The 15463-nt window shown below is 34.3% G+C and overlaps 2 protein-coding genes across 14 annotated transcripts in view; one reads left to right on the forward strand and one right to left on the reverse strand.

Annotated features, from left to right (window-relative positions):
- Positions 1 to 15463, reverse strand: part of LOC142339084 (uncharacterized) — a 105760-nt gene that overhangs the window by 70376 nt on the left and 19921 nt on the right. The window lies entirely within an intron of this gene.
- The window catches only part of LOC142339695 (uncharacterized), a 424533-nt gene continuing 409339 nt past the window's right edge, over positions 270 to 15463 (forward strand). Inside the window, exon 1 of the mRNA XM_075389916.1 lies at positions 270 to 280. The gene's annotated coding sequence lies outside the window, so the exon portion shown is untranslated. The remainder of the gene's footprint in view (positions 281 to 15463) is intronic.

Raw genomic sequence — 15463 nt, forward strand, 5'->3', positions numbered from 1 at the left:
AGCAAATCGTCTTGTCTTAGCATGCTGAGTTTAATTTTGCTTTCGCAGTTGACGTTGCATAAGTTTTATGTAACTTACTACCTCAACTAAAACCTCTTGACATATTCTTTAACTAATTAACTAGAAACAAAAACAAAGAACTGCTTGTCTTGTCATCAGTGTTTGTTAGCCAATCGACAACAAAAAAACTAGAAAATTTCTCTAAGTTCTTTCTCAGTCTGAAGTAAAGTTAGTTAGTCCTGTCAATTATTACTTTGTCGTCTTCTGAATTATTAAATAGGCTAACAATGAGAGGGATTGTCCGCCCAGAAGATCGATCAAACTTAATTATAACCAACACCGAAGGTTTAAAAGAAAATGATGAAGCAAGCGCTACCTTTTTCTCTTTTCTGAGTTTTCCCCTCGTCCACTCTTTGCAGGCTGTTAAAAATGCTTTGTCCCAAAAGACATTAAATTGAAATAGAGAACACGAGCACAAATGTAAAATCCACAGTAAAAAGATGCAACTCTCAATCAACTAGTAACTTAAGACAAAATTCAACTGCAAAAAATTTTGGATAAGTTCAAAACTTTATCGTGATTCACTCGCAATATAATTAACCCAAGTTGCTCACAGTTTTCCTAACTGGTTTTGCAGCTTTACTGACTGTTTTTATGTTTAGTCCCACTAAACCAACTGGTCCCTAGCTCAGTTTTCTCTCTCTCTCTTTCTCTCTCCAACTTATACACGATAAGCTGATTACAACTTTTTCTATTTGGCTAACTTTATCTTATCTTAATTAAATACACTTTTAGAACTTAAGTAAACACCGTAAGCCATTCTGACTGATTGATACATCCACAGGAGGGGTTCCCTCCACTAAACAAACAGATTAACGTCAAAGTCCGCGGTCCTTATCGCTCTTATTTGCGCACACAAATTTGGCGCCAAGTCAATTTTGTCGCTTTTGTTATTCAAAGACTTTTGGTCTCCATGGGTAAATATATCGCTAATTCATGCTCGCTAAAGCTAAAAAAATGGCTTGGTATGCTTTTCGCAGCATTCCGTGCAATTCCCCATACAAAAATTAGTCAGGAACCAAAATTTCCCAAAAACCCAAAAATTTGGACCTCTTGAGGTCAATTGGAGGTCAATAGTCAAATATGAAGGGTCAATTTGGTAAAATAACTATTGGTGCGGAAAGTCCTACCATAGTTACACCTACCCACCCATTTTTATTACCTAACTTCTAATAGAACACGAGCAATGACCGGAACACTTTTCATCGACCTCCCGGATGATCCCAAATTTCAAAACCTAATAGCTTGCGAAGTAGTGGTCAAAACGTCTCCGAATAATGTTTTATAGTAATTATAGGGTGCCACCAACTTGCCTGCCAAGTTTCATGACCAACGGACCAGCCGTCGCGAGTCGTTTGCAATTTAAAAATTTTTAACGAGTCGTGGATGCCGAAATCCGAAAAATACCAGGTTCGTCAAAACTGACCGGGATGGTTATTTTTTGTCACTAACTGTCTCAGGTTATCATATTAATACCATTTCAAAGCCGTTCGGCCGCCCAAAAAGGCCAATTTCCAGTTTTCGGGACTTGGGTCGTCCCGAAGCACCAACTTCCGGTCGGAATCTGGGATTGAAATTATCACCAATCGAAAGCCTTTGAAAAGTTACACTAACCCTCCAAAAATAATAGAGCTACTACCAAAACTCCACGAGCAATTCAAATTTTACGTTCCGCTGCACGGGCGTGCGCTAGTTCCGTGCAGGTTGGCGTGGGGTCAGATCTGACATTGAAATCGGATTCCTCGTACCCAAATTAGTCTATCCCCCATTTTTCAGGTCAATCCGACTTCAACTTTTCGAAAAACTACTATTTCAAATTAGGTGCTAACTACATTCCTGTGATAATTACCAGTATACTCAAAAATCACCATTTTACATCCTAAACCCTTCCCAAGACCATGCAAATACCTTAATTCATACGTGCATGACATTACGACTGATCAATCCCATTATTTTTTACTCAAACATTCATAATTCACAGTAATATACCTAAAAACCTTCAAATTACACTACTTCCGGTGTTAATAACTGGGGGGTGGGTGGTCGGATTCGCCTAAAAATTATACTCGCAATAGAGGACCATTATTAGGGGTTCTCGCCTTCATTGACTGGTTATCAACCAATAACTGCTTCACATCCCGGAGGGGTCGGACAACTTTTTACCCTAGGGTATTTGGAAAACTGATAAATTGCCTTTTTATTTACTTTAAGTCAACAAAACTCTACTTAACTAACTCATTATGTCTTACTTTGCACACAGTATTAAGTCATATACAATTTCAGTTGAAATGGATAGTCAAATCTACTTTGAAATCTTTCATTATCTTAAATCGGGTCTTTATCCGGGAAATTCTACGTGGGTTTACAGGAAAAAACTCCATAAACGATGCCAAAATTATTATATTTCAAAAGGGGTTTTATTGCAAGTGGGTTCAGAGCTCACGGTTCTTCACCGGGGTAACGCAAGAACTAAGCTTACAGAATAGCACAGGAAAAACAATCATCCCTCCACAGAAAACCTGGAATCTATGGCGCGACAAACATTTAGTGTCCGCGACCTACGAATGTGGTGCCAAAAAATCGTAAAAAACTGTCTCGATTGCGACAGTGAAACTCTATTTCACTGTACTCGTGGTCCTATGAAGTTTTTATCCAAAGCGAAACTAAATCGGGTTTGCCGGGAGCTGGGCCTAGAACAAGAGCAGCGTCATTGCTACGAGCTATTTGAAAGATAAGCACTTTTATCCCAAATTCACTCTGACTAAATTAAAGTTATAATCTTGGGGTTTTTAGTTGTCCCGAGTTGGACACTACACGGAATGATCCCGTTACCTTAGATGTTGCCCACCCCAAGATTAATTGCGTGGCCTCCTGTCTATCCACCATTATCACTGGAGATCGCACTCAGGCTGGAATAATCGAACAACTTTTTGTTTCTTTATGGAATGGACCAAACAAGCCTTTATTTAAATGTCCTGGCAAAGCCCACCTGATAAGAGGAATCGAGGATGTGGAGTACGTAAACACTACAGACTTACAATTATTCGCCCGCCATTGTCGTTTAAACATTTATGTGTTTTATGATCCTGAGGGCGGGGAACAGCCTTATTACCTAAAACTGGCTGGAAAACATAAAGGAGTGCAAGATGGTGGGATATTCTTGAAATTTCATGTGGTAGAGGGTGTGCAACACTGTCTCCTAATATATCGATGCGAATTGAAATCAACGAGCGGGTAATAAATTTTTATTTTACTTAATACAGATATATACAATAAGAATTTAGTTTTTCTTGGTCTTGGCTTGCTCCCTAGCGAGCATTTTCTCCACCGCCAAGGCCATTTTTGGGTCCTTTTTCCGGATATCCTCCGTATTTATTCCGCCAGTAGCGGACATCTTGGTTTTGCTCTTTTTTGGGCCCGGTTTTGCCTTTTCTTTGCTTGTTTTTCATTTCAGTGCGGGTGCAGATGTGCCAACTTCTACATGCGAGGGCTCAAATAAGGACGAGGGAGGTGGTGCGGGCACAGAAATCTCTGATCCTGACGAACTTTATTGAGTTTTTCCTCTCAATTTACGAACAATTTTTCTAGTTTGCTTTGTTCCGGCCATTTAGTTTAAGCTACTTTCTTTAATAACCTTGACTTGTGCTTTTATTCAATTATTCACTAATTCACCGCCGCCTGTTTGTCTCATCAATCTATACTGACAGCCTTTCATTCTTCAAACTCAACCCATTCGTTATGCCTTTATCCGGTTTGTAACTTTGCTTACTTTTGTGCATATTTGTTTTAATGAGAATTTGGGGCACCATGTGTTAGCTTTCAAGAGAGTACTTAAATTTGTTCAATTTAGCTTTGGTGTTATTATCTTAGTTAGATTGTCCTAATTGCGAGCTTTCCAACAAGCCTATATACAAGTAAGTTCGTATTCGTTGCTCTTATTTTAAATCGCATTTATTTTGCATGCGTGCTACATACTTCATATATCGAAATTTTGGCATAGCGCCACAAACACTAGGACAGCCTGATCGGGACAAAATAAATTAAGCATTCCTCTAGTAATTTTTTAAATTTCACATTTCCTGTTTCAGCTCGCGAGCGCCGTCGTGTTTCGAAATTTTTTCTAAAGTAGTAACAGTTTGCTTGCAATCTATCCAATCTTTTTGAAATTTTCATTACAATTTTCCTGACTTAGTTTTAAAGAAGATACTTTGCTTTTTATTTCCAAACCATAAAGTTTTTTGAAAATAAATCATCAACTTTGAATTTGTTCAAACCTTAGCGTAGAAACAATCACAATATTTTTTACAAGCACAAATGATAAAGCCGTCATTCCACAAACAATAAAAACCTTGAAAAACCGCATATAGTTTAATAATTAAATATCAATCGTCACAAAGGGTTGCAAAAAGCTTTTAACTTCAAACGGATAGCTTCAGACCAAAAAACCCTTGATTCATATTACGAGAAAAATTGTTCCGTCGTTATCTTAAATTTTCAAGCCTTATTATTTTTTATCGGCATTTTTTTTAGTTTCATGCTTTTGAATAGCCTGTTTTCAGAGCCAATCTGTTTCACTTTCTGGTAGCCCTTTCAAGTTTGCTAATAATTTGGTTCGAATTTTAAAGCGACATAAAAAGTATCTACTACCGAGTTTTCCATCCTTTTACGAAAATCCAAAATATCATATTCACTTTTGTTAACCTTTTCATCTTGATCTTGCATTTATGTAATTTAGATCTTGCATAGTCCCGTCGACATTTCCTGGAAAAATAAAACCAAGATCAAATTCATTCAAAAGAAAAGAACGTTACTAAAATCAATTACAGTAAAAAAAATTTAATCGACAAGTTTGTTTTCTCTTCGAAAATTAAGTAGTAAACTCTTTTCATCAGAAATGAGTGCTACTCATATTCATGACTTAGCAAGTCGTTTTCAAAGCAATGTTCAAAACTCTTTTTTAAGAAAACAATCTTTCGCAGATAAAAAATTGAGCCAAAGCAACAAAGTGTCTCATTAAAATTCAAATTTTCCTTTTTTTACGGACTGCACGATCAGCTATATCAGAGTGACATTTTGGAACAGAAACTTCAGAGAGAAAATCGCTAACACTGAGGTAGCGTTTGAACTAATTTGTGATGCACTCGCCACTTTCATTGGAAGATACTAAAAAACCAGGTTTTCCCCACATCAGCCTGAATTTTTTACGTATTAAAATCCAAAAATAAAACAGAATAACAAAACTAATAACACTCCACGAAAACGTTCTAATTGGTCTAAGAGATTCCTAAATGGTCTTTTTCTCCAGTTTTTTTGGTGTTAGTGGTTTTTTATTTGTGAAATTCACAAACAACACAGTAATGAATTTCAAAACTGCTTGTTTTCATTCGATTCTAAAAGTTTAGAAAAACATGCCAAGTGAAGTTTAAAGAAAATGTGATGACGAGTTTTTGCAAGCCGGATTTTCAAACTGTCAGCAAAACTACAGCCAGTGCATGGAAAGCGTTCCGAACGAAAACCTTATTTTCGACCAGCAACGTAAACGGGGTCTTTTATAAATATTGATCTAATTGATAACTAAAAATTTTATCATTGATATTATTTTATCAGCTTAGCATCAAAAAGGTTTATCAAAAATAGCATACGTTTTAGAGAACGATATTAAGTTTTGAATGGTCATGAACAAATGCAAACAGCGCATTTGTCAACAACTTTTTGCTAAAAACTTTTTGTTGCTGACAATGACTTTGACATTACGTGTTCTTATTATCTATGAGTGTGTTTTATTTGTATTGAAATGTTTTATGTTTTTGATAATAAAACTATTTACACAAGAATGGATAAAAGGTTGTAACTCATCGAGTTTTCATAAAATTCGTAGCGAAATACATTACAACTTCGGAGCCTTTGTGCTCTAAAAAATTGCACGCATTTGGATCTCATTTTCATGGTATATTACAAACGTACATTGCTTGAATATGTATATAAAATAATGAGTATTGAATTGCAATAACAACCAGGCGTAAGGTTGTTAAAATATGAACAATGTGATCTAAACAAAAAATGAATAAAATCAAACAGTCCAAAAAGCGTAGGCAATGACTCGAATTTTGGAGAAAGAGTGGTTACCAACTAATGCAAAAAAAGAATCATAATCTTTTTTCGCTTGTTGCAAATATAATATTATAATTTATTTTAAGTCTTATACCTAATTCCCCCGTGATTAAAACAAAATGCAATGCAAATCATCAACAGTGTTTCATTTTGGTACGCTTTTTCTTATTGTAAAAACAGAGTCTTTATATGATTTTGAGAAACATTGTTTCTGTGATTTATTCAACATCTCTCAAGTTGAACTTAAAAATAATCTAATCACTTTCTGTTTGAGTCAAATTAGTGTTACAGAATCGTTAATATGATTTTGAAAAGTTCTATATTTGGATAGAAATCGTGTTTGGGACTCCAAAGAAGTTTTTGTATATGACGGCTTGTTCAAATTCAGCGGTTCTCATTCAAAATTTCCATTCAGTGTTCATTTCCTCGGAGATATTTGAGGCACTTCACCGCGGATCATTTTTCTCCTAAAACTCCTTGTAACCCCGGGTTAAGCCTACATTTTTTCAGCTCTCATAATATCTTATATTCTGTACTTTATTCTGTCAAGTATGATCACGTAAAATATGTACAATGATCCGAGTAAAAATCAGGACAACTGAATTCTCTGAATTTTTTCTGAACTACATGCCAAAATCATACTGTGGCATAACTTCGCGGAGACTGTTATCAGCCTGAATAAAGAAGAGCTCAGAAAAAAGTTATGCAAGTAAATATTCTGAAATTAAATGAGAATAACAATAAACAACAAAAAAATTCAGTCCAACCAAGACTCTTGAATCATTGAATGATTCTCGAAAATTGATTTGACAGTAGAGTAGATTTGTTTCCAGCGTAATTGGTTCTGTAAGAAGAACTGAACTGAGGGTCAGTTTTTTACCACAAAAAGGAATTGTTTTTGATCTCAGACAATATACTTACGAGTGCTGTGCTTACTTGGTTCGATCAGTAGATATAACAATCCATATGATGGAAATTTAGGTATAGAAACAGTGTCAATTCTTATCAGACTCAGAGCTTAAGTTTTGCAAAAGCATGCTCGATATTGTCAACAACAAACTCCGCAAAAAGTATCGCAAACAGTTTCCATTCTTTTTAATGTTTTCAGATTTTTCAGCATGATTGGCAAAAAGTACTTTTTATAAAATCAAAACGTTACAAAATTGTTAGGAAATTGTTCCAAAAAAAGCAAAAGTTATTTTGGTAATAGTAGAAATTTAATTTAATAAATTTTGTTTACTCTCTCTGTTTAGGTTACAGAAGCACGACCATGTAACAAACCATAAGTAGCGAGGCCTGATGGTTTTACTTTCTTTGTTGTTTTTTTTGCTTACTTAATTTTTGGCACACAATATTACTTGAAATATTCTGGATTTCAGAGAAGATAAACCTGCCCGGGCTGACCACCCAGAGTATTTCAGAACTGAACCTGAGTATTTCAATATTAACTTGTAAAACCAGTACTGAAACAGCATATTCTCATCAAAAAGTTTGGTCATTATGTCCAGAATAAACCAGAACAGCTATTCAGACTGTTCAGAGTAATTTCGCAGTAAAAATGCTTCTATATTTTTTTACTCAGGAACTATCAAAATCTATCAATACACGGGCATAAAACAATTCTGAGGAATGGATTGTTATAAAAATATGTGAAAAATTTTCCTCCATGTATGTTTTAACCAATTTGAATATCCGCAAAATGCGGCCATCGCTATAAGGGAACAAAAACGTGACCAAAAACCTGGTACGCTTCTGTTATTTTTTGTGCTTCTTTTCTTCTCCGACCGGTCAATAGGTGATTGTTATTAATTGTTCAAATATTCTCTTTGTGTCTTTACGAGCAGGAAATATTAAGCATCGGTCGAAATAACTTGAACTTAAATTTGTTCACTGCTTGAAAAATAAGAGGACATGAGAACTCAATATTGTTATAGAATATCTGCCATCGCTTTTGAACTTATTTACTTAATAGCATAATACTCGTGACGTCATTAACAATAAAAGGAAAAATTAGTACGGAAGTAATGCGACACGAAGCTATAAAAATTAAAAGCAACCGGTGGAAAAAATTGAGGAATGGAGTACTGTATTTTTCAATACTGCTATTTTCCGCTAATTATCTAATTATCAGTCCCAAATTAAAAGGTAATTGCATAAACACCCAAAACGAAAAATCTGCTTTGCAGAAGTTATTACTAATTTAAAGCAAGCTGCTAAATTCTAAAAGTCTTTTTGTCTTAAAACAGCCAACACTTTGATTCACTAAAAATGAATGCGAATTTTGTTGGATATAACTATTTTTTCGTTCTCACGCGTTTTAGTTGACGGATGGGTTGAGCTTCCTTTTTTCGAAGTGTTTTTGAGGATTAAAATTAAGTGAAAATATTCCTCTGATTTTCACTTTTTCAGTCACATTTGATCCGTTTTTACCTATTTTTATAAATGCTAAAGGTCTTCATCTTAATCTTTTTTATAAAGGTCTTCATCAGTCTTTCAATAAAAACACAGAATCGTTCGACTGGACTTTTCTGCAATTTTTTTTGATAATTTAACCTTTATTTTCTTAGAAACAGGCGTCAGATCAGCGTAATTTCTTGGTTTGGGATAACCTTTCACCGGAGTTTTTTGAAGTCTTAGTTATCAGAAAAGGTGCAACCAAATCACCTCTTTTAGCTCATTTTGTCCGTTTTTCTCAAAAAAAAGAACTACTGCCCTTACATTTCTTGATACAATCTTATTAAAATAGAGAATTGGGCTTTTGTGGCTTCTACTATATGGGAGATAAGCAACTATAGTTGTGCCGGATTTTATTTTTGTTTATTAAAACCGGTTTGATTTAATTTACCTCTAACATCAGCATTTTTTCTCTCACTGGAGACATTTTTGAAGTTTCTGATATTTTTTGAAGCCATTTTAAGTAATCGAACACTTAATTATGACGCTTGTTTGAAATTAATGACAATTAATTAAAATTCATTTTTTTAGCGACAAGCTCAAAATAAGATAGAAATTTCTTTAAAAAACTTTTTTTCAAAATTTTTTTTTGCGGCTGATTATTCCAATTTAAAAATCAATTGAACAATCTTTGAACGATAACTCGTTTGCTCTGTAAAATATTGGTTTCAAAAACAGAGAGAAGTTTCTTTTACTTTTTCAATAAATGATTTTGAAAACATTTGATCAAATACTGTTTTTCTCTGTTCACGTATTTTAAACTTTAATGCAACTGCAGAACATAAAAAAACAAAATGGATTGAATCATCAAATTGTGCTGTACGTTATTGGTTTAGACTTGCGAATCGTAGTTAAAATCGAATCACAATATTCTATTTCCATCAAAAATTTGAATCGGCCTTCAATTTGGCTTTTTCAATCCCAGATCGAGATAAATGTTACGATTTGTTGGAAGAAACCAGTAGTAAAAAGGGGAAAATCATGTTCCTGTTTTTTTAAAATATTTTCCAAACACATTGATATTTTTTGCACCACTATAACATCAAATATGAAAAATTTCCAAATAATCATTCAACAACAGTGCACATTAAAAATACCACAAGGGGAAATATGTCTCATTGAAATGAATGGAAGCAATAACAACAGTGAAAATTATACTGAGTGACGTTTTGAAGTCTATCCCAATGTTTGATTTTTATACTCCAGAATATTATTCAAAAACTATACACCACTGTCAATTTCTTCCCCATTTTTGTATATCAGTATATCGAAAATATGCTTTCATTGACGCACAAAAATTGCGTTCAACAAAAACTCGTCTTTTTAGACAAAAAAATTTATTGCGTACAATTGGCTAGTGCAAATATTTTTGCTATGAATGTCGAATGATCCGATGGTCGTAACTGAAATCGAAGAGGACAACTGAGTAGAAAACGATATGAGCACAAGTATCTAATTGAAATTAAAAGAAAGAATCTAAAATGACCGCTTTAATCACTACTAAAGTATGGTCCCATTGACAATAAATAAAAAGTAAGACACCACAAAACTTGAACATAAACAGAGGGAAACGTGGCCATTTTGTTTTGCGCTTCTGTGTCGAACTAATCACCTCTATTCGCCACCAAACACCAAAATTGCCGGAAAAAATAGCAAAAAATATAAAAACCGGAAATTTTGTCAAAGATAATTTTTTGTTTCTGAAAATTGGTGGCATCGAAGTTTAGAATTACTGAACCTCATATTGAAACACATATCATTAGTTTAAAATCAGAATCCACTTCATAAAAAGAATACCTAAAACAGCAAACAACATATTTTAAAATCAGTTAGCAGCCAAAAACCAAAAACAACAGGGCTAGTAAAAACCAACAAATGAAAAAGAAATTCAAGAAAACACTAAATTTTTCTAAACTGAAAATTCTTGTCCTTCATGTCAGCTACAAGATTAAAATATAGATTGAAAATCGAGAAATCGAGCGAGACCTGTTATACTAAAGAATACGACACACGATAACAAAAAAAATAAATACAATCACGAATAAATACGATCAACCCTCAAAAGTCCTCATTTTTTTTTCAAAAAAGCAGCAGCGAGGTTTAAACTTTTAAAAAAACTACCATAACTAAACCAGATATACCGTTTCAACAAAAAAATTAGGAACTGCAATTAATGAGACTATTATATAGATAGAAAAAAATAGTTATTTCAAAGTAAAAAAAACGAAATGTGCTGACCATACAACGCCTAATGATCCTTCCATTATTGAAATTGATTGGTAGAATTTTGTAATAAAACTGAGCACAACAAAACAACAACCCATGCAAATGAGAAAGATGCAGAGAAAACATGGTGTCGAAGGCTGAAAGTTATCGACCAAAGAAATTTCAAAACTTCTCCCCTGTCTCGCTAAAAAGCACAAGGCTGCCGTTTTAAGTTAAAAGATACAGTGATGAGGAAAAAAAATAAATTAATAACTGGAGGCAAACTTTAAAAATTCGAAAAAAAGAACAAAAACACAGGGTCAAAGTGATGAACACCAAAAACTGCTGATAAAAAACGCCATAAATGTTCAAATGTCCTCCCTATGCGGCTCAATTGTGCATTTCTCTAAATTCACAGAAGACCCGAATGTCAGAAAATCCTACAGGAATTTACAAAAATTCACAAAAGACCTGAATGTCAGGCTCATAAAAACAAATAAACCGTTAGAATAAATTTTTTTACAGGTCCAGGCAGACTTTTTTAGAACGTCATTAAAAATTTCTGTTAATGCACTTACAGTATTACATTACAAGACAACAAGTTTTGCAACAAATACGAGTACAATTGAAAAAAAAACAGCAAAAATATTGTAAAATTATGCAGAATCATAGCCATAAAAATGATTCGCTGTCACTTAACGGATTCAAACAAAATCATTTCGTACTATTAAACAACATGTGTTAGCTTTAGAAGCTTCTGACACATAAATACAGAAAACAGAAAACAGCACTCAAATTGAAGCACATGAATAAATTTCATCTCTAAAATTCTGAAGTTTGTTAAATCGAACATTTCTCTGTCCATCTTAGAAGCTGTTTCGAAATTAAATACGCTTTGAGAATATTTTGCTTCATTTACGCTCTCTCGCTTAAAAAATCACTGCTTCAGTTTGAATTCTGATTGGATTAAAGAACTTGAAGAAAATCTTAAAACAAGATGCGTCCTCAATTCGATCCAAATCTTTTCAATGATATAAACCCACCTAAAAACAAATTATAGCCTCGGAACATAAAATTTTAGCGCAACACGTAGTAGTTCGTAGTTACTATTGAAGAAAAAAGTCTCGTTCCGGAAAAGAAGCAGATTCATTTATCTTAGTCTGATAAAAAAAAGCTACACCTCTTACTGATAGCTGCCGTCTAACTCAGAAATTACTTTCTTTAGAGGTGCTGCTCTTCAGTGAACAGATGTCACTTTACCACAGAAGAGGCCTATTTCAAGTACAAGCTTAAAATTTTTTCACACCTGTGTCTTCAAATTGATAACATTTTCCGTTTTTAAGTGAATGCAGTTCTTAGTTGGCACCTTTGAAAAAAAACTGTTTTTGAAATTTAACAAAGACTTGTGAATAACGTCGATATAAGTTTATTTTTTCCCATCGCCTGATTGTTCTCACTTTATTCAAAAAAAGTCAAAAGAATTATCCTTTTTGATATGAAGTCTTAAATCCTTAACAATTAGCTTTCTTGTGATGTCATCACATAATTCTATATAATTATATAAGGACACGACTGTTATAACTGGCACCCTTAACGGAAAAGCATGCGTAAAATCATGCAATTGGAAGGTTCACAATTTTTTGTTTGCAAAAAATTGCAAACAATCAAACTGCCTCCTTGGATTTGACTCCTTGTCTATTTCATCAAAAGTTGAAGATATTGAAGTTTGTAGAAAATTGTAGAGTTCCTAATTTTGGACATAAGATATGAAGAAGAAAATGCCTTGTGGGCATGAATTTGCCAGACGAAGAGATAGAATGAAGGTCAAATATTCCCCTTTTTCAGAGGAGCTTAAATCCCTGTACGCGATAAGTGGAGCAAAAACTGTCGTAATTAGTCGCAGTATTGTGAACAACTATTGAACAAGAAATCACAAATTGTAGTATACAAAAGGCGGTTGAAAGAACAGTTGACCTTGATCAACTTGGACGCTCTCAGGGATTTATTTCACAAAAGAAAAGCGCCCTTTACTAAATTGGAATTAGTGTCTCGCCAGCCCCCCCCCCCCCCCCCCCCACTGACACACAGATATACACACTCCTCCTTTTCTCAGTCTACTTTGTAAAAACATTTGCATTTTTGCATGAAGCAATAATACAAAATTGGTGTCACTATACATTAACAAAGTATAAAGTGTATTAAAAAATGTCATTTGTGGAAATTTTTAATATCTAGGGAAGTTAAAGCAGAGTTGTTGTAATTATTCCGCCTAAAAACAAAAATGTACAAAAACAGGTCAAAGAAAAAAAAATATAGTTGAAAGTAGTTGAAAGGCTATGAAAGTATAAATGATAGAGGCAATTATGCGAAAAGTTTAAATGATTCAAGCTAAACTTTTTAATCGTTCGAGTGACCGCATTAAAATGTGACTCAAAATCAGACAAAAAACATCATCAAGATATTGCTTCAAAGTTTAGAAATTAGGTTCTTCTTCTTTAATTGAGTTACTTAAAAGTCAAACCTCATTTTATAATTCCCAAAAAAATTTAAAACGCAAAAAAATGGACAGAAAACTTTGATGGAACAATGACACAAAAACTCGGAAAAAACGGAAGCTGTTTTTTCCATTTGACACAAAAATCATTCGATACTGATGATTAAAATTTCTCTTAGTTTCTCAATCCGAGGAATTTTTTTTAACTAATGAGGAATATTAGCTTAAAATTGAGTTCCGAAAAATTCATCAAATTTTTTTTCAGTAAACGCAACTAACGACTTAATTTTTCTGTTTCATTTCGGATAAATGCTGAAACTACATATGTTTATCACTTCATTTTATTTGACAACATAATTCTGTAAAATGGCTTAGGCCTGGATCTGTGAGAGAATTTGAAAAAAGAAATATAAAATTTTTGATGCTGAGAACAGAAGATATAAGCCTACAGGACAATGATGAACAAAAATTGGGAGTTCTTGAGAGGAGGTCACATCGGTTATGCAAAAGAGAAAACGACGAAGGAAAGATATGGAAGAAACGGCTGATGGAGCAAATAAACCTTGCCTCTAATGCCAATACTGGGGAGGAGTTAGAACATTGGCGTCCGATGCTCTGGCGCATTTCAATAAATTAACTGTTGGAGCTCTGAATTAAACAATGCAGTTTGGAAACGCAGCCTGGATGGGAGCTTTTCTTCCGGTTATTTGTGGTATTTTGTTGAGCTTCACCTGGTAAAAATTTTTTTATCAAAAAGCAGAGGACGCCCCTTTGCAAACGACAACGAACTGAATTTGCCCATATCTAGACGATAGACAAAAAAGGCGAAAAAGAGCTAAACTTGAACTGGATATCTTGGAATATTTCAATTAGGAGTTGTCGTTGTTAGACGATCAATATATATATATATATATATATATATATATATATATACAAATATATATGTATATATATATATATATATATATATATATATATATATATATTAGCCTAATTGTTGTGATAAACATATTATATAGTTTCATATTGGCAATGATGATGACAAATGGACACCAAAACAGCCACAGCTAAGCTTATCAAACTATCCCTCCTCCTTTGAACTATCTGGGAAGAACTCCGGTTTCAAAAGCGCCCAAGCGAGGCTGTACGGAATTGAGTCTTGTAACCGAAAACCCCGACGCCAACCTAGAAGCTATTATTCAAAATGCCATTAGAAATGCCATTCCCGACATCATGTCTCAAATGCAACAGCAACTTGAAGCATCAATCGCACGTGCTGTCCAAGATTCCCTGGCGACTTTTAAACAACAAGTCAAAACAGAAATGGTCGACCTCGAAAATAGATGCTATATGAAAACACTGTCGGAAAGTGATGTGCACGAATCGTACAACAGGCGAGATGATGTAAAATTTTTCAATCTCAAGATGGATGAGGGTGTTTTGAATTTTCAATCTTAAAACACGCGAAGAGTACAATGAGACAATTGACAAAGTACTGTCGAGTGGAATCAGTTGTTGAGGCCTCAGACATTTCAATTGCTCACCGCCTGCCTGTAAAGCGCAATCTTATCATTGTGAAGTTCAATAGAAGGGTGGCAAAACTGGGCCTCCTGAAGAAGAAAAAGAAGCTAGCAGAGCTGGACGACATTAATTATATAAGCGTGGTCGAGGATATCACCAGACCCAGATTGAACTTCTTGAACACTATGAAAACTGACAACCGCATCAAAAGTGCCTGGCTGCGTGAAGGCGTACTGCACTACATGTGGAACAACGACACTAGAGTTTATAAAATTTTCGGGTTGTATGAAGGTGGCTCAGTGCTCAACTATCCCCTCTCTGACGTTCTTACCTGTTTCAATGGTGTTTTTCCTCCAAACAATAACTCACATGTCTCTTGAACCCCTCCATAAACCCCTACCGTTCGTGATAAACCCTCTACATCTAAACTCGCCCAGATAATATCTATTTTGCATTTAAACATCCGCTCAATCGGGAACAAACCGCTGGAATTGGAATCTTTTATATATGGACTTGAATCACTTCCCAAAGTCATATGCTTTACGGAGACATACTTAGATGATGATGATGATACTTCTAATTTTCGTTTGCCTGGATACTCGAACATTGAGGTGAAAA

Source organism: Convolutriloba macropyga, chromosome 5 (assembly GCF_964194025.1).
Source record: "Convolutriloba macropyga chromosome 5, txConMacr16.3, whole genome shotgun sequence".
Taxonomy (NCBI): domain Eukaryota; kingdom Metazoa; phylum Xenacoelomorpha; order Acoela; family Convolutidae; genus Convolutriloba; species Convolutriloba macropyga.